Source organism: Rhinopithecus roxellana, chromosome 5 (assembly GCF_007565055.1).
Source record: "Rhinopithecus roxellana isolate Shanxi Qingling chromosome 5, ASM756505v1, whole genome shotgun sequence".
NCBI classification, from domain to species: domain Eukaryota; kingdom Metazoa; phylum Chordata; class Mammalia; order Primates; family Cercopithecidae; genus Rhinopithecus; species Rhinopithecus roxellana.
Genome location: NC_044553.1, coordinates 129,730,551 through 129,754,272, shown reverse-complemented (window position 1 = coordinate 129,754,272; position 23,722 = coordinate 129,730,551). Strand labels below are relative to the sequence as shown.

The 23,722-nt window shown below is 39.7% G+C and overlaps 1 protein-coding gene across 1 annotated transcript in view; it reads left to right on the top strand.

The window, feature by feature from the left end:
- The first annotated feature begins 10,071 nt into the window (after positions 1-10,071).
- The window catches only part of SNRPN (small nuclear ribonucleoprotein polypeptide N), a 149,014-nt gene continuing 135,363 nt past the window's right edge, over positions 10,072-23,722 (top strand). The window contains exons 1-2 of the mRNA XM_030931116.1: positions 10,072-10,272; positions 15,853-15,960. The gene's annotated coding sequence lies outside the window, so the exon portion shown is untranslated. The remainder of the gene's footprint in view (positions 10,273-15,852; positions 15,961-23,722) is intronic.

Here is a 23,722-nt window from a genome sequence, read left to right as displayed (position 1 = left end):
TCATGGATTTTTATTTAAATTTTAGAAACAGTTTGCCAGTTACTACAGAAACACACACGCACACACACACACACACACGGAAAGAGAGAGAGAGAGAAAGACAGAGAGAGAGATAGTTCCATACCACAAGCACAGCACTCTGCTGAGCAGCAGCAGAGGTTCCAGGAGCTGTGCCTACAGTGCCTACAGCACCTACAAAGCTGTCAGGCTGCAGACTGCTCTCTCATAGACGTCTACACAGCCAAGACTCTTCTTTTATGGTCTGTAATCATGGAGTATATTCTCTCTACCAGGTTCAAAGCTTCAGTGAGAGAACAGCTCCTGGGATCTTGAGACCTGGGGTGACAGATACAGCTGACCTGGACCATGTTTCTCACTTCTGTCATCAGAGTAGTATATTCTTGGGTACTTTTTATTTTGACTTTCGTAAGCCAAGAAAGCTTCTCACTTCTCCAAGCTCACACTTCACTCCTTGAGGAAAAACAAACTCATTTAAATTCCTCATCATCTGGAAAACTAATAATAAAGGGAAGAGTAATTGTAATAAACAAGCCATAGATGAGGACAAGGAGGGACCCATCTCAAATGAGAAGAGAGTCGATGAGCTCCAAGTGCTCACTGTAGGAGAGGACTGTTGATACATAGAGGACTGTGCTAACATGATGTCACAGGCACAGAGGACACAGTGCTGAGCACCGAGTCCCTAAACGTTGCTCTCTAATAGCATGGAAGATATTATTTTCTCCAACTTACTAAGCCATCAGATTTCACAAACACTTGGTCTTTGCCATCAGAAGTCTTGAAAGATGACATTGGTAATATTCCAAAGTATTGAACCACATTAGGCAAGAATCTACCACCATGTCTCCACACTGTAGCTTAAACAGAAGATAAATTCCAGTGGATGAATGTCTCATACATTGAGATCAGGGCTTGTTGTCCATTTAATTGTGCTTTCCTGGAGACAGAAAATCTAGGTGTAAATTCATTCAGCATCCCTAATCATAAATTGTATGTGTTTTTCCCTCACCCAATATATACAAGAGGGAACACCAAAACCCATTTCAATATCAGTATCCAAAAGCAGAGTTGACAACAGTAGCAAGGAAGCAGAGCAAAATATTTTATGAAAACCATAACGAACCTACTTCTGCAGTAACTTATCATGAAGTGATTTGTATAATCACCATCCACATGATTAGAAAGATCAATGGGGAAGAAGAAGATAGATAGATATATAAAGATTAAGGATTAAAGAATTGAGGGTGGAATGTAGCTTACAGGGAGCATTGCTCATATGTCTATGACAGAAATTCTCAAGACACACTTTTTCCAAGTCTTTACAGTGCTACTACTGCAGCGCAAACTTCAAGTAAATTTTGAATTTATATCTCCTCCTCAATTGATTTCTTTTCTTCTTTTCTTTTCTTTTTTTTCTTTTCGAGACAGGGTCTCACTCTGTCACCCAGGCTGGAGTGCAGTAGCACAATTACGGTTCACTGCAGCGTTGACTTCCTGAGCTCAGGTGACCTTACCGCCTCAGCCTCCCGAGTAGTTAGGACCACAGATGCATGCTACCGCACCCTGCCAGTTCCTCGATGGGTTTCTTAAGCCACAGCATACAAAATTACTTCTTTACACTTAAAATAAGAATTCCAGTAGTCCACTAGTAACTCTAATATCTATAATAGGTAGGTAGAAGAAAAATGGAGTTGGTCAACTTACATGAAAATATGCTTAAGCATATTTCATCAATAACCAATCAGAATATAGCTGAAGAGTCACCTGATTTAACACTGATAAATGGATGGTCACAGTGGGAAAAGGTGTATTCCATTAATGTTAAAGTCCACATTTCCACATTTTTCAAAGTGTTTTTTTTTTTTTTTTTTTTTTTTTGAGACGGAGTCTCGCTCTGTCGCCCAGACTGGAGTGCAGTGGCCGGATCTCAGCTCACTGCAAACTCCGCCTCCCGGGTTCACACCATTCTCCTGCCTCAGCCTCCCGAGTAGCTGGGACTACAGGCGCCGCCACCTCGCCCGGCTAGTTTTTTGTATTTTTTGGTAGAGACGGGGTTTCGCTGTGTTAGCTAGGTTGGTCTCGATCTCCTGACCTCGCGATCCACCCGTCTCGGCCTCCCAAAGTGCTGGGATTACAGGCTTGAGCCACCGCGCCCGGCCCAAAGTGTTGTTTTTTGATATGGATATTGTAAGAAAACGACTGGCCAGACAGCATGATATGGGTGCCATCTTGTGCGCAGGCATGAAGTTGGTCTAGAAACCTGTTATTGTCACCCTCTGGTAATATCATTATCATTAAAACTTTCAGAGTAGTTGTCAGTAGGTTAGAAATATAATCTCACAGAGAATAATATAGGACTCTCTAAATATATGAGGCAAAGCCAAAACTTATGATTAGCACAGGTGATGATAATTTGAGGAAAGTCATGAAAAAGATGAGTTGAGAAATAATTCAGAAGAGTTTGATCTCATGAGAGCTATTTTAGGATTATCTTTGTTAATGTATCCTGTTTTAATTTTTCATCTCATGTACTCATAAGACAAATAGCATGTTGAATTCACTTCCTGTGTATATATTCCCAGAAGTGGAATAGCTGGATAATATGGTAGTTCTATTTTTAGTTTTTTGAAACCTTCATATTTTTTTCCACAACGGCTGTACTAATTTGCGTTGCCAGTCGCAGGGATTCCCTTTTCCACGTTTATTTAAGTTCAGTAAAATTGTCATCAATAATAAGAATATAAAAATTCTAAGAGATAATAAATATTTGTGTCATAGTTTCTCAGAGGTTTTACTTTTTGTGGCAAAAAATAATGGTGCATTTTACCAATGATGCATCTTGTAATTACTTAGGAAAAGCTGTCAGTATTAGCACATTCTAATTTAGTCATTAGTCTATGTGCTCTGTGTATTACTAGCTCCTTTAAACCTCACAACATCCCAAGAGGTAGGCATTATTACCACTTCCACGCTCCAGTTCTGAATCTTAGCTAAAGTACTTCAGGAAAAAAATAGGAGATGCTGGAGCTTGACTGGGTCTGTCTCCAGAGTCCTTGCTCACATTGGCTGTGTTACAATATATTTTGTGATAAGTACCTTCTAGATCAGTTTCAGGAATCTTATGTATTTCATGGTCATGAAGCTATTCTCCTGAATTAGATCCTAAATACTGTATTAATTTTTTAAAAATATATCTAGGTCTGGCCAGGCACGGTGGCTCACGCCTATAATCCCAGCACTTTGGGAGGCCAAGGCAGTGGATCAAAAGGTCAGGAGTTTGAGATCAGCCTGACCAACATGGTGAAACCCCATCTCTACTAAAAATACAAAAATTAGCAGGGCGTGGCGGTGGGCACCTGTAATCCCAGCTACTCAGGAGGCTGAGGCAGGAGAATTGCTTGAACCTGGGAGGCAGAGGTTGCAGTGAGCTGAGATTGCATCACTGTATTCCAGTTTGGGTGACAGAGCAAAACTCTGTCTCAAAAAAAAAAAAAAAAAAAATTATATATATATATATATATATATATATATATATATATATATATCTAGGTCAGCAATCCATCTGGAATTGATTCATTTTGAAATGTGAGATCAAATGTCTATTTATTTTCTCCTATGGGTATTTAATTTTTTGGAACATATATTGAAAAATCAGTATTTCCTATTTATCTTTCTTTGCGCTATTTTCTTACATGTTCTTTTGTCTGTTTTTGAGCTTTCTTTTTTCATTTGTTTATTTCTCTATTTTTATGCAAATACCAAAGTAGCTCAGTTACTGAGAGACTTCATTTTACACAAGAATTTTCCCTCCAGAGCCCATTCTCTTCATCACTGGGCTGTTCTAGAATGAAGAAAGAGTAGAATCCTGCATTCCTTGCACCTCAAGCAAAAATACCAGGTGTAGTTGTTTTCTTTTCTTTTTTTTTTTTTTTTTGAGGCGGAGTCTCGCTCTGTCGCCCGGACTGGAGTGCAGTGGCCAGATCTCAGCTCACTGCAAGCTCCGCCTCCTGGGTTTACGCCTTCAGCACATTACTGTTGACACTAATGTCTCTAATGTCTTTGTGACTCTCAGACAACCCCAACCAACTTCACTATCACTTTATTTTTTAGTACAACATCAGTGAATTTTATGTGATTTTGTGCCTTCTCTTCCACCACTCTGGGCTTTCTCTATCCTTAGAAACATTGGCAGGAACTTGGAGAGTCATCCCTGGGTGCATCCCACTCATGCGGACGAGCCTCCGTGGACTTGGTCCTACTCCTTTGGACCATGACCCATCAAAGTCCTGGCCGTGGCAGGCAAAGCAGAGCTGAGGGCTCTCTGTGAGGCCTACATGGGCAAAACCAGCTGCTCCCAACACTCCCTAAGTGATCTGTTTGGGTATTCATTCTGTTTTTAATAAAGAATGAGTTTGTTCAACAGTGGCTGAGCTTGCCGACCGAGGATAATTACCCTTCGGACTATGTCTGATAATGTTTGTTCTTGCTTTTGCTTTGGCACACAGTTTTCAACACTTTGTATTAATTTTTATTTGTTTTAGTCACATAACAACTTCTGCAACTGAATTCATATTTTTGTCTTGTGTATTAATCTATTTCATTATTGTATTTAATAATGCACTTATACCCATTGTTCGTAAAACCTTTTCAATTATTTTCATCTTTTCAGTCATGAAATTTTCCTAAATAGACTAGGAATGTGACTTTTATTAGGAAAAGTAGGTGCTACATACCCTTTTTTAGTGTTTTCCAGGAATTTCCACTGAAGTATCTCTGAGAACAGAGACTTTTCTCACAGCCATAAGACTAAATTTGTTCAGAATTAAGTGCGGAAAAAGGAGCTATGATGGTTTTCATTGTGTGGCTTAGTTTGTTTTAATTGTGAAAGATGCACAAGGCATTAGTTTATACAGGCAGAACACTGAGTCTTCCATTCTGAATGCAGAGAACAGCCACTTTGTCACTAAGCAAGCATAGATATCATACTGTTACTCCTTATCCAAAAGCTATAGACATGGCTGAGGTCTTTGATTCCTTCTAACATGTTGTAAATGTATGCAAGTAATTTCCTTGTACACATGGACCATAATATAAATATCTATAGTTTTCTTGCAATTCAGTGAGTCACTACTAAAACTGTTTACAGTTTTTAGTAAAATGATAAATGCAACTTAGAAAAACTGTACATATATCTCCAGGAAGCACAAGTACTTGTAGAGAGGGAATTGTCATCTTACTTATTTTTTGTTATCTCCTAGCAAAATATTTTTAAAGGTTTTCATGCTTATGAGTTTTTTAGATTTTTGTTTGCCAAAGTGCTGGGATGACAGGCATGAGTCACTGCACCCCGTCAGATGGACACTCCTTAGAGATGGAGAATATTATGCACATAAGTAGGCTTAACCACCACGTGTGGACCTACCCCTTTTTCCTATGGTATTTTGTATGTGTGAGTGATAGATTTACTACATTATAGAGTAATTCAAGTAGAAGGTTTTACTTTTAAGTGCAAATAACAATTATCATCGAGGAGAAATCAGTAAGGCTAGTCGCCTCTATTTGTTTCTCCAGAACACCTACGGTTTCTGTTAAATTTGGGCATCATCTTCTCTTTGCATTTCACAACATAATTCCACAGTCTATGTTGTTTGCATGGAGTACAGGGTTTCTCTTCATATACAGTGCAATTATGAATATGGTGTCAGGTTCTAATACAAAAATAGAGTGAAGATGAATGCTTGGTTTTTTATTTAAGTTTTCTTTTTAACCAAAATCTGGCCTTGACATTATCTGGAAACATACAACATTGACTCCCAGAGCCCCTGACTGTAGACTTACCTGGTGAAGCAAACGTACATCTATTAATCAGATCTAAAACTACCTATGAAGTGTCAATGTTCTTGGTCTCTTGGTGGCTAACATTTCAGGAATCTTTAACAAATCCCCTCCCCAATAGTTTCTAGACCATTAGATTGAGAATTTTTAAAAACCTGTGTTTTAATTTTAAGAGTACATGTCTAGGTTTGTTCTATGGATAAACTGCATGTCACAGGTGTTTTGTGTACAGACTATTTTGTCACTCAGGTAAGAAGCATGCTACACGATCGGTAGTTTTTGGATCATCACCATCCTCCCATCCTCCACACTCAGGTGAGAACTCATGTCTGTTGCTTCTTCCTTTGTGCCTATCTTCACTCAATATTTGCCTCGCACTTGTGAGTGAGAACATGCAGTGTTTGTTTCTCTGTTTCTGTGTTTCTCTGCTTGGGATAATGGCCTCTGGCTCCATCCATGTTGCTGCAAAGGACATTATCTCATTCTTTTTTTATGGCTGCATAGGACAATGTAATGCTAACCCAGCCCAATGAGAATTGATAGAATTTGGTCATAGGTGTTTAAAATGCGCCTCTATTTATTCTGTGAGATGGCCAAATGCATACGTGTGTGACCCATGACCAGGGGTTTCTCTCACAGAAAACATGTTTATATTGGAAAACAACCTTGTGGCTCTGAACTGCATCTGGTTTACTCTCACTAAAATAACCAGTCTCTAGGAAAGTCCTGACTTGAAAAGAAATTCAGGTATATTATTCAGATGAGACATAGAGGAGTCAGCTCAACAAAACACATGAAATAACTGATTTAGTGTATTATTTACAGATCCCAGAGAGAGCAGAGCAGAATGCCTCAGATGGCCAAAGGGGGAGCCATTCTGGACACATACTCACACGGCTGAGGGAGGGACCTATAGTTGAGGCCTTTATTGGCGTCCAGTGTGTTATTCAAGCAACCTTCTTACAGGGGGTTCTAACTGTGGGTTTACAGGAAGCAAGCATGAATCCCATAGAGGCACACTGATAAAAAAGGTGGTCACTGTGGCATATTTGCACAGCCCACATGAGGTATGGATGGTCGGGGGAAAGTCAGATGCTGCATCTAGCTATCTCATAAGGAGGGGTTGTATAAAGTAGATATCTAGAACAACTGCATAGAGAAAGTGGGAGGGATTGGAGAACTGGAAAATGTGTCAAAGGTGTTAAGTCCTGCTTCTGGTATGACCAAGATAAACATAATTCAAAATAGATGCTGAGGCAACATAAAACGATAACATTAAAAAATTAAAATCATATAAAGTAGAACTTAACAATAGTACTCTAATAATTTCCCACATATTATAGCAGGTAAAAGGTAATCTATATAAAACTATGTTTGAAAAAGTCTTCTTGAGCCAGGCACGGTGGCTCACGCCTATAATTCCAGCACTTTGGGAGGCCTACGCGGGCAGATCAGACCAGCCTGACCAACACGGTAAAACCCTGTCTTTGCTAAAAATACAAAAATTAGCCAGGCGTGGTGGCGTGCACCTGTATTCCAGCTACTCAGGAGGTTGAGGCAGGAGAATCACTTGAACTGGGAGGCGGAGGTTGCGTTGAGCCTGAGCTGAGATCATGCCACTGCACTCCAGCCTGGGCAACAAGAGTGAAATTTCATCTCAAAAAAAAAAGAAGAAGAAGAAGAGAAAAGAAAAAGAAAAAGTCTTCTTGACTAGGCATGGTGACTCATGCCTATAATCACAGCAATTTGGAAAGCTGAGGTGGGAGGATTGTCAGGAGTTCAAGACTAGCCTAGGCAACACAGCGAGACCCCAACTCTACAAAAACAAATTTTTTTTCAAAGTGACTGGGCATGGTAGCACATGCCTGTAGTCCCAGCTACTCAGGAGGCTAAAGCAAAAGGATCCCTTGAGACCAGGAATTGGAAGTTGCTATGAGATATGATCACACCACTACATTCCAGCCAAGGCAATACAGCAAGACCCTATCTCTTAAATAATAATAATAATAATAAACCAGAATTCAGCAGACAAGTCACTATGATATCACACTGGGAAATGAGCAGTCACAGAAAAAATACAGTGTGTTCCATTATTGCTAGAGGACATATTTTCACGTTGGTTGTTGAAAAGAGCCCAGCATTTGCCCCCTCTCTTGCTTCCTCTCTCACCATGTGATCTCTGCACACACAAGCTCCCCTTTTCTTTCTGTCATGAGTAGAATCAGCTTGAGAACCCAGTCAGAAGGAAGTGCTGGTGCCATGCTTCCTGTACAGTGCATAGAACTGTGAGCTAAATAAACTTCTTTTCATTATAAATTACCCAGACTCAAGTATTCCTTCCTAGCGATACAAATGAACTAAGACAAAATGCATCTTAAAATTGATAGTGTCAAAACGCTATTGGTCAAAATACAGGCTTTCTGTGGTTGTCCTTATATGAATGCACATGAACCTGTCCTGGAAACCTTCCATTGACACCTTCTTTTAATATCATCAACACAAAACTTGCAGAGGAGCTGTCAGTAGGCTGGAAAGATGACCTCACAGAGTGTCGCATAGGGGGTCTCACAAGAAATGAAACATTACCAAAGCTTCTGGTTAACACAGAAGCTGATAATGAGGGAATCATAAAGAAGATGAATGGTGACTCCGAAGAGGTGCATCTGAATGAGAGACACTTAGCAATACCTTTCTTTTTCTTTTCTTTCTTTCTTTTTTTTTTTTTTTGAGACAGAGTCTTGCTCTGTTGCCCAAGCTGGAGTACAACGGCGTGATCTCAGACCACTGCAACTTTTGCCTCCCGGGGTCAAGCAATTCTCCTGCCTCAGCCTCCCAAGTAACTGGGATTACAGGCACAGGCCATGACACTTGGCTAATTTTTGTGTTTTTAGTAGAGATGGGGTTTCACCATGTTGGCCAAGCTGGTCTCGAACTCCTGACCTCAAGTGAACCTCCCAAAGTGTTGGGATTACAGGCGTGAGCCACCGCCCTGAGCAACAATAGCTTTCTTAATGTGATTTGCTTATATTTGCATCTCATTGAATAGGAGTGATATAAAACAAATATCCACGTTTTTATATATTGAAAAGAGTTATTGTCATTAATTGTGAGGTAAAAATTATAAGGCATAGGAAGTATTTGTACCATATCTTGTCAATAATTTTATTCCTTTGCTGTGGCATAAAATAATGATGTATTTTGCAATTGATACAAAAAATACATTTAAATTACTTAGAAAACACTGTCAGTGTTAGCATACTGATGTTGTGATTACTATAGACCTGATATTTATCTATAGGCATTATGTATCATTAGTTTATTCATTCCTCCCAAAATATCAAAAGGTAGGTTCTACTACCACTCCTATGTACAAGTTCTGAATTTGAGCTAAAGCCCTGCAAAAAAAGGAATAGAACCTGCTCCAATATGTCTCCATAGTCCTTGCTCCCATAAACTATGTTATAAAATGTTTTTCTGTTAAATTGTGACTACATTGTAGGTCTAATTTAGTAAATCTTATGCTAGCCCATACTCATGAAGATATTTTCCTAACATAGGTTGTAAATACTATATTAAACTGTATTTGTATTTGGGTCTATGATGCACCTGCAATTAATTTTATGTGTAATGTGAAGTTAAAGGTACATTTAACTTCCTCCAATGAATATTAATTTCCTGGAACGTTGATTGTAAAAACCATCTTTCTACTAATAATTGTGCTTATTACTTACTTGCATTTATATTATTTCGTCTGTTTCGAGCTTTCCTTTATTTCATTGGTTCACTTTTCTATCTGTGCAAACATTACGTTGTCTTAATTACTAAGAGTCTTCATTTAATCCAAGAATTTTCCATCCACAGCCCTTTAGCCTATTGTGGTGTTCTAAAAAGAAGAAAGAGGCGAGTAAATCCTGGATGCCTTGCTCCTACACCAATATTTCCAGCTGTACCTTGAAATAAAAGGATTTAGAACTTGAGAACATTGCTGTTGTTGCTTATGTCTCTAATGTTCTCAAGAATCTTAGACAATCCCTGAACACTGCTCCCCACTTTATTTGTTTAGTACAGTCCCAGTGAAATAAATTAGATGTCAAGGCTCCTCATTATGTTTGCCTGGTTTTTGGAACCTGGGGGACTTTGTACTCCTCCAGCAACAGCCAGAGGTGGCAGAGACCTGTCAGTCATTCCCTGGGTGCCTCCGGCGCAAGCGCAGTTGTTCTCCTGCTGCCGACCACGCCTACCAAGGGCCTGCCTCAGCCACTGCAGCTGAGCTCAGAGCCTTCTGTGGGGTTTGCGGGGGGCAAGGTCAGCTGCCCACTGCCCTCCCTCTGGGGCTATTTGAGGAATGCGGTCCTTTTGCACAAGAAAGTCTTTTCTCTGCAATAATTGTGTTCGCTGATCAGTGACACCTTCCTGGTAACATTTCATATTGCTTCTTTGAAAGTGGGGGTGCAGATATCTTTAAAACTTGCATGCGGTTGTCTTTTTTTTAAATCACATAAACATCATTTAAAACCAATTCATATTTTGTATTGTGTATTAATGCCTTTCATTCCTGAATTTTAAAATGCTATCATAATTATTTTTTGAAATACACATAATTGTTTTCATCTTTTCAATCATCTTTCTTTAGTAATTAAATGAAAATAGTACTTTTATTAGGAACGATAGATGTTACATATTCTCTGTTTTAGTGTTTTCCGGAAATTTGCTATGAAATATAACAGTTGAAAAAGAGAGGGACAGAGGCTTTCCTGGGAGCCACAGGACAAAATTTACTTACAATCGTAGGCTTAAAGAAGCTATGATAGTTTAAATTACGTGGCTTAGTTGGTTCTTATTGTGGAAGGTGCACAAGGAATTAATTTATGTAGACAGAACACTGAGACCCCCATTTTGAATGCAGAGACAGCTACTTTGCTACTGTGCAAATGAGTGTCATCATATTGTTTGTTTTTCTCCTTACCCAAAAGCTATAGACGTTGGCTTGCATATTTGAGTATTTTCACTTTGGTTTTGTAAATGGCTGCTTGACTTGCCTTCCTACAGAAAATCCGTAATATAGAGACGTATTATTTTCTTACTCCTTGATGAGTGAGTGATTAGTTTGCACTGAAATAAAAATGCCACTCAGGAAATGTCATACATCTTCAAGCAGCATATATTTTAATAGTATTGTCTTGTAGAAAGGGAATTACAATCTTTATTTCTTTGATATCAATGAGCAAACTATTTTTTAAATTTTTATATGTTCATTTTTATTGACTCAGTCAATAGTTTACCCATTTTTTAGTTTTTACCTGCTCCATTAATGTCCATTGTTTTAGGCTGAACCTTTGACACTCCTCATATATCGTTTGTATGTGACTAGATGGCAAGTAAAGAGAGGATTCCTCACCCTAGGTTAAACACTGACTTCCTCTTGAAGAAACAACTTAGGGGTCCAAAAAGCAGGCTAGGAATTGTTTAGGTTCTGCAATATGAATTGTGCAAATGCCCACAGGATTGAATTGAGAGAAACACATTCTCTAATGAAGGACGCATTCCTGCAGCGTGGATCTATGAGACTCAATAGCAAATGGCTGTTATACAAGTAATGAAATCCTCAATTCTATGGTCTAAAAGCGATTCTGGAGGGCACTTATTTAAGATACATGAGATGTGAAAAAGCAATGGACCAAGAGCATTGATAGTTTATGGATATTTTTATTCCAAATTATTGATAGAGCTTTGTTTGCCAGGCAGTGCTGCAGTCAGGCACTCGGGGTTTCATACTCTATACAGAACATTTTAAGGGCAGATCTTGGTTAATTTTTTTAAGTAACCCTTATCTTCATTCTTTTATTGTATTATGACCTCATGCCATTAACCTTAAATTTCACCACAGATTTAGAAGAACCTAATCGTCAATGAAACCAGATGGATAATGGTGTTTATGTAATGAAGGACAAGGGAAAGATGATCCCCAAATCTGAAGGAAACTAGAAGTTTTCTGGGGAAACAAGTAGAGGAGATAAGATTTACTAGTTTCTTCTTCATTGATAAGAGTTGTGTTCTGTTCTGATACATGGAAAGCTCCACTGGAATTACAGATGCTCCTCAACTTAAGTTGGGGCTACTTCCCAATAAACCCAACATAAATTGCAAACATCACCAGTCAAAAATGTGTTGAACATGCCTACCTTACTGAGCATCATACCTTAGTCTAACCTGTCTTAAGAGTGCTCAGAACGCTTATATTTACCTACATTTGTACAAAATAATCTAACAGAAACCATATTTTATAATAAAGTCTTAAATATCTCATGTAATTTATTGAATACTGCAATGAAAATGAAAAACCGAATCGTTGTATGGGTACTCGAAGTACAATTTCTACTGAATGTGTATTGCTTTCTCACAATTATAAAGTTGAGAAATCTTAAGTCATACCTCAGGGAGTGCCTTTATTGCACAATACAGGTTTATTGGACACATATACCAACAAATCATAGGAAATTCAGGTTTGGGTCCAAGGGGAGTGGTTCAACCTACTTATACACGCTTCCTTCCTCTCTCTTGGGGTGCCTTTATCCTTGGGATTGTTGCAAGATGGCTGTGTCATGTAAAGGGCTGTGTCTTTTAGCATCATGAATGAGATAAAAGAGTTGAAGGCCAACTTCATTCAAATGTCTTCTCGATGTATCTTTCCCTTTTTCTCCTGGACTGCTACTGTAGTTCTGTGATCCATGTCTCTGTAGAAAATGGCTGGCGCAAGTCAAACCTTTCTGACTGGGCGCTGTCATGATTACTTTCTCCCACTGTTAACACTGTACTTGGAGGTCTTGATGGAATTGGGCAAACTTGTTCTTTCAGACCCTCAGTTTCATCTCAACACAAAACGCTCCAAAAGTCCTTGCTACTCCACAGCAGGGAACTCTCTTGAAGCAGTAACATGAGGAAATAGTGGGCTTGCAAGGCTGCCTCACATGCCTCAGGTATCATTGTGCCCATTGCCTGATGTACTGTGTCTTGCCAATCATTGTTCCACGTAATTTACCCATTCTTGGTTTTTACATTGGTTAAGGCATGTACAAACCCTATTCGTTTTTCTACAGCATTTGTATTCATACCTTCTGAAATTACTTGACGATTACTGTGCCTCTGGTTGTTTGCTTCTAGTTGGCAATACAAAGAAACAATGTGAATGAAACTCATAAAGAAAAACCTATGATTGAATGGGCATGTGTAACACTAGAGGGAAGGTCAGAGTTGGTCTATGCATGGGTATAGGTAGGAGTCTCAGTGGGTGTCAGCCACTGCGTGTCAACAAATCAAATATTTAAGGTGGATCTAAAAGAAAGGTAATATCTCTGCCAATTAAACTAGAGTCATGCATTAATTAATGACAGATACAGTCTAAGAAGTGCATTTTTAGGCGATTTTGTCATTATAAGAACAGTGTAGAGAGTACTTACACAAACTTAGATGATATAGCCTACTGCATGGCTAGGCTATATGGTAAAGTGTGTTGCTTCTAGGCTACAAACCTTTACTGAACTGTAAGCAATGATAACACAATGGTAAATATATATGTGTATGTATGCATATATCTAAATACTGTATGTATATATATGGTATGTATATATGTATATATATGGTGTGTGTATATATACACATACATACACATACATATATACATATATTATAACAAAAATATGATATAAAACTTTTTTTAACTGTTACTGCTGTTTAAAGCAGATATCATGAGTGGATTTTGCAGAACTGGAGGTTCCTCCAGGTGAGTGAGTGGGTGAGTTGTGAGTGAAGGTGAAGGTCTGGGACATTACTGTCCACTACTGTAGACTTAAGAAACACTGTAGGCTTAGGCTATACTAAATTTATTTTTAAAACCTGAAGTAGGTCAGGCACAGTAGCTCACATCTATAATCCCAGCACTTTGAGAGGTTGAGGCAGGCGGATCATAAGGTCAGGAGTTTGAGACCAACCTGACCAATATGGTGAAACCCTGTTTCTACTAAAAATACAAAAATTAGCTGGGCGTGATGGTGCACGCCTGTAATCTCAGCTACTCAGGAGGCTGAGGCAGGAGAATCACTTGAACCCAGGAGGCAGAGGTTGCAGTGAGCCGAGATTGTGCCACTGTACTCCAGCCTGGGTAACAAAGTGAGACTCCGTCTCAAAAATAAAATAAAATAAAATAAATTAATTAATTAACTTTAAAAACTTGAAGTAATAATGACATTATGATTGCTACAATGTCACAAGATAAGAGAAAATTTCAACTCCATTGCAATCTTATGGGACCAGCAACATATATATGGTCTGTTGTTGACCAAAACGGCCCTTATGTGGTACATGACTCTATACACGTAATAGCCCATTTTATATTTATGGAAAAAGCCCTTCTAGAATTATAAAATCACAAGTTTTACTCACATAAAAATTAACACAATATTGAGATTAACTCATAAATGAAATTACAAAAATCTTAAAAGTTTGATTATAATAGTTCTAAGCAAGATTTTAATCCAGAGAAATGGGTGTCTTCACATAACCCTCTGTGGCATAAAGAGTAATGGCAATGAAACATTTCTTAATAAAAGGGGCTGCATGATTGTCAGTGTGATTGGCACCTTCCTGTTGACATCCATTCTGTAAGTGTTGAATGCAGGTGATCTTACCTGAAGGTGACAACAGAAGATTTCACTACAAGATCATGCATGTGCCCTCAATAACACCATGTCATTGATGCCACCAGGGTAACAGCTATTGTGATAAAATTTGAAAAATAAACATATGCTAAAAATGTAGAAAGATAGTAAGTAATAAGCATTTGATTTCTTGGGCCCAGGAATTGGAGGCTGCTATGCTCTGTGACCACAACTATGAATATCCATTGAGCTGCAGCCTGAGAAATATAGCTAGACTCCATCTTTAGAAAAGTAAATAACTAAGTAAGTGTTTGAAAATATTTAGCAAGGGAGCCAAACTAATGTAGCTGAATCTTGGAAATCAAGAAAAAAATTGTTGGTTTAAAAGGGCAAAACTGTCCAGATAGAAAGAACAGGTGCAGATGAGGATAGAGCAGCATGGCCCAGGAGAGGGGCTAAGCAGTGGACTAAGGATGGGGAGGCTGGAGAAGAGGCTGAGGGGAGTCACATCTTGTCCTGAGATGAAAAGGGGAAAAAAGAAACATGTTCATCTTCAAGCGCATACTCTCTTCAGAGTAAAAGAAAGTTTTTAGTTTCTTGGGAAGCAGACAAGAATATAGGTGAGGAGTTTGAGAGATTCATTAATTTCTTTGTGAAATTCAACATAAAGGAAGATATTCTGTGTTGCTTTTTGTTCACTATATGTGTGGGGCTCACAGGGAAGCAACATAGACAAAATTTCCAAATTCTCAGATGTTAAAGACCAGTGGGGATTCAGAAAACTCAACAGAAACTAAACTGCAAGTGGCAGAACTGCCCTTGGGAGCCTAGAGGACAAGTTTCAGGCCTGGACTGGGATAGGCAAGGGAGGTCTCGAGGAGGAGGAGCGTTGGAGGAGATGCTGGGGAGTGAGGACCAGTGAGTCCAGCAAACAGGGCAGTGAAAAGGAAGAGGAAACAGTGTGTCTGTGGCACAGGCCAGGCATGAAAGGAGGGTGGTGGGTTGGAAGGACCACTGGGATAATACATGAGGAGGCAGGAGCTGAAGGGCAGACCATGGAGGGACTGGGCATGCGGGTGAGGGTACCAGGCAGCTCAGAAAGTGATGCAGGGGCCCCTCTCTGAGGACTGCATTCTGTGGGGAGGGATTTGAATGCCTCAGTTCTTTTATGAAATGTTATCCCCAATCCATGAGGTCTTTTGATTCAGGAACCAGTCAGAACAGGTGAGGGTGGCCGTAGTCCACTGTGCAGGACCATTAGCATTGCCAGGAGGGGTTGGTGCTGAGGACAAAAGAGAGTGAAACGGGGCAAGAGCTGTCTTTCCCATCTGTCATTTTGCAGATGTAAGTGGGATCCGTGGATCTGGAAATTCACAGAGGCCCGCTCACCACCACCTGATGAAAAATACACGACAGGGTGAGAGCATCCTAACAGCAAACTGCAAATGAGGTGGGTTTGCAGCTGCACAGAGAAGGGACCCCAGGTAAGCTACATGGGCAAGGCGGGCAGGGGACTCCAGGGGTGGTAGCAGTGGGTCTTTATGAAATTATTCTCTGAGGGGATACACGTTTGTCAGTGTATGTGCATGACCCCTTGTATGTTGATGTTCACATACAAACCTCACAATTTTCTCATGTTTCTCAGACCATAGCATGTTATCTTGACTTTATTCTTTCTACCACGTAACCATGCCTTGTATACCTAGCAATACTTAACGTTTATTTTTGGTGGATTATTCATAGTTAATGCATTTCCTGACTTAGTCGCCAAATGAAATTGCCTTGCTTTGCATGCCTTTGGTTGATCATTTCTGAAGATTTTTGTCCCTGAATTCAGTGGGAGTCACCTCTCCATGTTCTTAAGCGAGGGTCCTGTTGGGACTGTTACATTATCCTACTTAACTTTGGACTCGTATGTCCTGGAAAATATGAAACTATCAATATTCACTTGAAAATTCCAGATGCTTTATCTTTTACTTTGTTTTTGCCATGTTTCTAATATTATATATTTTCTCCCATTTACTTTGGATTTAATTTCTCTGCTTCCTTTTACAGTATAAATTTAGATGTTTGAATTTTAGATTTCAACTTTTCTAATACATACACACTCAATGCTGTAATTTTCCTCTAAGCTTCCTTGTTGTAGCTGACAAATTTTGATAAGGTGTGTTTTCCTTTACATTTAGTACAACATTTTTAAAAATTTTTCTCATGAGATTTCTTTGACCCATGTGTTATTTGGAAATGAATTATTTACTCTCCATGTATTTTGCAATTCACCAGTTTTTAAAAATTGATTTCTAGCTTAATTCTGTTGTGGTTTGAGTGCATACATTGTATAATTCTGATTCTTTTAAATGGTTTCAGGTATGTTTTATTGAGGACGATGTGGTGCATCTTGACGAGTGGTCTTTGTGGATTTGAGTTCAATGTGTGTTCTGCCCGTTGTTGGATAAAGAAGTCTGTAGATGTCAATTTTATCCAACTGATTGATGATATTGTTGAGTTCAACTATGTCCTTACTGACTTTTTCTTCTTGGTGGATCTATTTCTGATAGAGGAGTGTTGAAAGTCTCCAACTATAATAGTGGATTCTTCTATTTCTTCTTGTGGTTTTAACAGTTTCTGCCTCACATAGATTGATGCTCTGTTGCTCTGTTGTTACATGCATACATATTAAGGACCATTTATTTTCTTGGAAAATTGATCCCTTTATTATCACATAAGGTCTTTATCCCTGACAATTTTCTTTTATTTACATTACATTCTTTCTGAAGCTAATAAAGCTATGCCTGCTTTCTTCTGGGTACTGTTAGCAAGGTACATTTTCTTTCATTCATTTACTTTTATATGTCTTTTATGAATTGACAAATAAAATTTGGGGTATTTACTATGTAAAATCTTCACATCACCTTCAAACATGATGTTTAAAGAATAATATACATTGTGAAGTGATAAATTCTTGCTAAGAACGTATGTGTTACCTCACACAGTTATTTTTTGTGGGAAGAACACTTTACATCCACTCTTTCTTCATTTTTCATAATGCAATTTATTGTTAACTATACTTACCATGTTGTACAATACATCTCTTGATCTTTTTCCTCCTATCTAACTGAAATTTTGTACCCTTCACAATCATCTACCCAATCTCATCCCCAACCACCCTTAGGCCCTAGTACCCACCATTCTACTTTGTATTTATATAAATAAGCTTTTTTAGATTCCACTTACACATGGGTTCATGTGGTATTTGTCTTTCTCTTCCTGGCTTATTTCACTTAACATATTGCCATGCAAATTTCATGCTGCCTCCAATGACAGTATTTCTCCCTTTTTAAGGCTGATAATATCCTGTTTTGCATATACACTACATTCTTTTTATCCGTTCATCTGTTGATGGGCACTTAGGTGGATCCCACACTTGGCTATTGTGACTAATTCTGGAATTAACGTGGGAGTGCAGATACCTATCCAACACACTGGATAGTCATGAAATCTCCCAAGGCAGATTTTATTACTCTTGGATATATACCCAGTAATAAGACTGCTGGATCAAAGGGTAATCCTATTATTTTTTTTTAGGATCCTTCACACTTTTTTCCATAGTTACTATATTGTACTAATTTACATTCCCACCAACAGTATGCAAGTGTTCCCTTTTCTCCCCATCAACCCTTACTAACTTTTGTCTTTTAAAATAGCCATTCTAACAAGTGTGAGATGATATCTCATTGATTTTAATTTGCAATTGTCTATGTATGTCTTCATATTTACAGAGATTTCCAATATACAAGATATAATTGGGTCTTTTTTTAGATCTACTCTGACAATGTCTTTAATTGGTGCATTTCAACCATTGCTACTCAAAGTGATTACTGACATGCTTGTGAGAGGCGAGGCCAGCTGGACTTCCTGGGTAGAATGGGGACTTGGGGAACTTTCCTGTCTTACAAGAGGATTGTAAAACACACCAATCAGCGCTCTGTAAAATGCACCAATCAGCGCTCTGTAAAACGCACCAATCAGTGCTCTGTAAAATGCACCAATCAGCGTTCTGTAAAACGCACCAATCAGCAGGATTCTAAAAGTAGCCAGTGGAGGGGAGGGTTGAAGAAAGGGTGCTCTGATAGGACAGCAATGGAACATGGGTGGGGACAAAAGGGAACAAAAGCTGGCCAGGCCAGCCAGCAGTCGCAACCCACTGGGGTCCCTTCACAGGGCATGGAAGCTTTGTCCTTTTGCTCTTCACAATAAGCCTTGCTACCGATCACTCTTTGGGTCCATGCCATCTTGAACTAAGAGTCCAAGGTCAGTTCAACTTGGTGGAGAAAGCTGGCAGTTAGATGAAAAATATATGCAGACTTGCTGCAGCTCTACAGATAACGAACGTAGCAACTCAAAAGATGCTGAAAACAGAGTAGAAATGAGAATGATGCCTGGAGCTTGGTTCCGGGCTTTGCTGTGGTGTTAGGTGGTCACAGAGCAGCTTATTGAGAGTTTATGTCCATGCCTCCTGCTAACAGTAGATACTTGATTAGGATGTGAACAGAATGTTTACCTGGTCTTTACTTATAGCACTTGGATTACTAGTATTAGAATCTTAGCCCTTTGGAGACAGAAAATTCTTCGATTCTGTGTTTTCAGAGTCTAGGATAATTCGTCCGACCTCACTGGTGAGAATATGTAGGTGTTGAACTAATGCACGGATTGAACTGTAAGGGCAAACAAAAAAGTTCCCCTTTGTCTTCTGAAGGTTCAGTGAAAAATCAACTGGCAAAAGGAAGATTAATAGAAGGAAAGGTATGTAAAATTTTATTTTAAATTGCATAGGGAGGGAACCACAAAAGAATGATGACCCAATGAGGTACACAAGTTTATATATCTGTTTGTATAGAAGAAGGAGGAGATGTGGAACGTTGACTATTATTTTAAGAGACAATAGACCGTCAAGGAGAATGAACAGACCCAGGAGGCAGGAAGCAGACATTAGGGGAGGGTGAGGTGCAGAGCTACACAGGAAGAGAGGTTATTGTTTAATGCAAATTAAGTCCTCCAGATAATCTCTTGGAGCTGACCTCAAAAGAATAGATGGTAAGTTTGTCCGGGCTGGTGAGGACTTCCAGCCTCTTGATCTTTCCTGGTTACTTGATGAGATCCCTGGGGAGGGTGTTCAAGAGCATTGCATTTATTTATTTATTTATTTATTTATTTATTTATTTATTTATTTATTTTTTCTGATGGAGTCTCACTCTGTCACCCAGGATGGAGTGAAGCGGCGCGATGTCGGTTCACTGCAACCTCCACCTACCAGGTTCAAGCGATCCTCTTACCTCAGTCTCCTGAGTAGCTGGGATTACAGGCATCTGCCATCACGCCCGGCTAATTTTTGTATTTTTAGTAGAGATGGGGGTTTCACCATGTTGGTCAGACTGGTCTCCAACTCCTGACCTCGTGATCCACTCGCCTTGGCCTCCCAAAGTGCTGGGGTTACAGGCTTGAGCCACCGTGCCCTGCCTGTAAATGCCCGGCCCATTGTATTTCTTTGGTAAAGAAGCTTGCTTGGTCAGATAAGGAAATTTCAGAGAGAGGCTCTTCCTGGGCTTGGGGGTAGGAAACAAAATTAGAGGGACCTTCATTCTGAGGCAAATTCTAAGACTTCTCAGCATGACAAAGCACCAGTCTTTGGTGTATCTGAGCCCCAACAAAATAAACTGATTTGTGTATGAAGAATGAAGCTTACAGCTCAGACAGAAAATCAATCCTTATTGACTCAATTTTCAACTTCATCTGGATTACCAGATGCACAGTGTGAAAATAAGTCATTTGCCAGCCTGAGCAACATAGCGAGAGCCCGTCTCTATAAAAAGTGTAAAAAATTAGCTGGGCATGGTAGTGAGCATCGTTGTCCTAGCCACTCTGCAGCCTGAGATGGGAGGATCACTTGAGGTTACAGTGAGCTGTGATCATGATCAGGTCACCGCACTCCAATCTGGCTACAGAGTGAGACCTTGTCTCTAAATATATATATATATATATATATATATATATATAATATATAGCATATATATATAAAATAGATAGCATGTATATATAAATATATATTTTTTATAGAGCATATATATAGCATATAAAATATATAGATATATATGAAATTAGTTATTTGTATTCAAAGCATCAAATAAAATTTTGTTTTAATTTTCTAAAAATTTACAAGTAACATATATAGGTATGCTGTTTTTCTTCTTATATGTGACTACATTACTTTAGGGGCTCCAAAATATCATTTACTAGCTCTAGTAAATGTGCATTGTCACATTTTGTCCAATTTTATCTAAACTTTAATCAAATGCCTAAGAATTTAAAATTACCTCAATTACCTCAAATTTTCCAAACTTTAATCAAATGCCTAAGAATTTAATATTACCTCAATTTTGTAGAAGCAAATCACAGCTTATCATTTTAGATGTTGTACTTACTTATGAGTCTACCATTTCCCACCTTACTGTTCTTTCTGGCCCGCCTGCGGCAGTATTGCCGTTCACTGGAACGTGCCTCCATAGGAGGAGCATCCTGATGTCTTTAGGAATACTATTCAGATCATTCCCCATCGGAGTTGTCTATTCTGTTTCTCCCTCTCATCCCTATAATGAATGCATACATTCTTTCTGTTTGGTAATTATTGGGTCATTTAAAATGAAGACTATGAAATGAGAACAGAACCACTGACCAAAATGTACAATTTTTTAAACGTACTATGAGGAAGAAAGTTCCAGAACCTAAGCGCAGAGTATGTTACTAATCCAGAGAGAAAGTATATTTAAGAACAACTGGAGTGGTCAGGAAGTCAATTTCTTTTATCTTTTTTTAATTTTTTTTTTTAATAGAGACAGGGTCTTGCTTTGTTGCCCAGGCTGGTCTTGAACTCCTAGGCTCAAGCAATCTTCCCTCTTCAGTCTCCCAAAGGGATCAGTTTCTGAAGTAAGATGATGAGTGTGTTGATTCCTTGAGCATTGTCTTAATATGCTACAGCTACCAGGCCAGGCGCGGTGGCTCACGCCTGTAATCCCAGCACTCTGGGAGGCTGAGGCGGGTGGATCATGAGGTCAGGAGATCAAGACCATCCTGGCTAACACGGTGAAACCCCATCTCTACTAAAAATACAAAAAAAAAAAAGAATTAGCCAGGCGTGGTGGCAGGTGCCTGTAGTCCCAACTACTCGCAAGGCTGAGGCAGGAGAATGGTGTGAACCCAGGAGGTGGAGCTTGCAGTGAGCCAAGACCACGCCAGCCTGGGCAACAGAGCAAGACTCTGTCTCAAAACAAGCAAACAAACAAAAAATATGCTACAGCTACCATAACAAAGTACCAGAGACTGGGTGGCTTAAGCAACAGAAGTTGATGTTCTGGAGGCTGTAACTTCAAGGGAAAGTTTAGCAGGATTGTATTATTTGTGACCTCTCTACATGGCTGGCAGATGGCTACCTTCTCTCTGTGCTCTCACCTCCTCCGTCCCCTGTGCTCGCACATCCCTGGTTCTCTCATCCAAGCATTCTATTCTTATAGGGACACCAGGCAGACTGGATTTGGCCCACCCTAATGACCTCATTTACCTTAATCACCTCCTTGAAGGCCCTATGTCCAAACAGTCACATTCTGAGACACTGTGGGTTAGGGCTTTGCAGGGGAGAAAAATAATACCTTTCCTCCATCTGTTGCAGGGTTCATGGCTGAGTCCCCATAACAAAATCCAGATTAGCAAAAGAAAAGTATACAAACGCATTTTTTTTTTGAGACGGAGTCTTGCTGTGTTGCCCAGGCTGGAGTGCAGTGGTGGGATCTCTGCTAACCACAACCTCTGCATCCTGGGTTCAAGCGATTCTGCTGCCTCAGTCTCCCGAGTAGCTGGGACTATAGGCACCCACCACCACACCCAGCTAATTTGTGTATTTTTAGTAGAGATGGGATTTCACCATGTTGGCCAGGCTGGTCTCAAACTCCTGACCTCAGGTGATCCGCCCTCCTCAGCCTCCCAGAGTGCTGGGATTACAGGTGTGAGCCACCACACCCAGCCACAAATGCATTTAATGTAAGTTTTATGTGACACAGGAGACTGGAAATGAAAACTCAGACATCTAGGGAGAACTGCATTTTTATGGACAGTCATGCAGAAGTATGATTGAAGGACAAACGGGTATGATCTAATGGAAATAAACTGGGAGGAACTTACCAAGGTCTGTTACCTTGGTCTGACTGTTGAGGTTCTTCTTGGCCTCCAGGTTTGACATTCCTTCCCTTTGGGCATAGGGCAGAATACCTGTCACATGAAGGTCTTCAGGAGAGAAGAGGTGGGAGCGGTTCATTCAAACCTTTCTCCCTCTGGCGTTTTCTGTCTCCTCCAGCTTAAAATCCTCAGTGTGGCAGGGTGCCATATATTGGGGTAGTATTTCCTGTACCCCAGTAGCTAAGTGTATAACTCTTAGCCATAACAAGCATGAATAGAGATTTCAAGCTACAGAAGGAAGCAAAGGACTACCGAGAGGTAAAGATGTCCAAAGGTAACTCTGGCGAAAAGAATGAACTCCTTGTACAGCTGTGAGTGGGAGTTTGGGCAAACGTTAAGTCTGAACCTACCTGTAGGTGGGACTCTTTAACCATTTTATATTTATGCAGAACGAGTAAATGGAAAACTCCCGTGGAAAAACACGAATCATATAACTTGGGAGCTACTGATTTTTTGTTTGTTTGTTTGTTTGTTTTGAGACTGAGTCTCGCTCTGTCGCCCAGGCTGGAGTGCAGTGGTGAGATTTCAATTCACTGCAAGCTCCGCCTCCCGGGTTCAGGCCATTCTCCTGCCTCAGCCTCCCGAGTAGCTGGGACTACAGGCGCCTCCCACCACGCCCAGCTAATTTTTGTGTATTTTTAGTAGAGATGGGGTTTCACCATGTTAGCCAGAATGGTCTCAATCTCTCCTGACCTCGTGATCCCACCCTCCTCAACCTCCCAAAGTGCTGGGATTACAGGCGTGAGCCACCGCGCCCGGCCCCAACTCTTTAATTTTTAAAGTCGGGTTTCTTGAGGTGATATCCATCCTTTTCCAGTACACAGTTTCTAGACACAGTTTCTAGAGTTTCAACAATACATACTGTCATGAAATTGCCACCATAATCAAGGTTTCCCATAGTGGCGACAGCTTGGGAAATCCTAACAAAG